This window comes from Triticum dicoccoides, chromosome 5A (assembly GCF_002162155.2).
Source record: "Triticum dicoccoides isolate Atlit2015 ecotype Zavitan chromosome 5A, WEW_v2.0, whole genome shotgun sequence".
NCBI lineage: Eukaryota > Viridiplantae > Streptophyta > Magnoliopsida > Poales > Poaceae > Triticum > Triticum dicoccoides.
In genome coordinates, this window is record NC_041388.1 from 121,089,416 (window position 1) to 121,090,267 (window position 852).

The following is an 852-nucleotide window of genomic DNA, read 5'->3' on the forward strand; positions in this document are numbered from 1 at the left end:
AAAACGGACGTTGCGCATCCGGCTGCGTCTGTCCATCTGTCATCGAAACGGCCGGGATGGCCGTGGTGTTGCAGCCTGGTGGTGGCCCATCTGTCATCGAAACAAAGGGACCCCACCCATCGCGCTCTCTCTCTCTCCACCTTTTCACCCACCACCCCACCCCACCCCGTCGCCCAAACCCGGAGTAGCAGCACCGGTCCTCCATGCTATAGCTGGCCAAATGGGCCGGTTTTTTCAGGCCGGACCGTGAGCACGCCGGCACGGCCCGCCTTGGGCCAGGCACGACACGGGCTAAACGGGCCGGGCCCGGCATGTGGCACGCCCTGGGCCGTGCCTGGGCCTGGAGGCTGGGCACGCGGGCCGGCACGGCACGGCGCGATTAAGTTTTTTTATTTTTTATACATCTATATATGGCCTAACATGTAAAAATAGGCTAAAACGCTCAGTGTGTCAAATAATAGACTGAAAATATGCGGCCCATCATGCTAAACGGCCAACGTGCCGGCCCGTTTACTAACTGGGTCGTGCCTGGGCCTGAGGGCGTAGCACGCGGGCCGGCGCGGCACGACCCGTATAGTAATCGTGCCCTGGCGGGCCGTGCCGGGCCAGGCACGATTTCGATGGGCCGGGCCGGGCCGTGCCGGGCCGGCCCGTTTGGCCAGGTATGCTCCATGCCGGGGTCACCTCCAGGCGCAGGAGCTCGAAGGCCAGCGCTAAGCTGCAGCACCGCGGCCATCCCGGCGCTAGGGTGCGGTGGTTGGCGCTGTGGGCGCAGCGACGCGCGGGGCGCGGCGCGGGCGGGCCGACGCGATGGGCGAGGGCGCGGCGAGCATGGGCGGGCACGCGACGAGC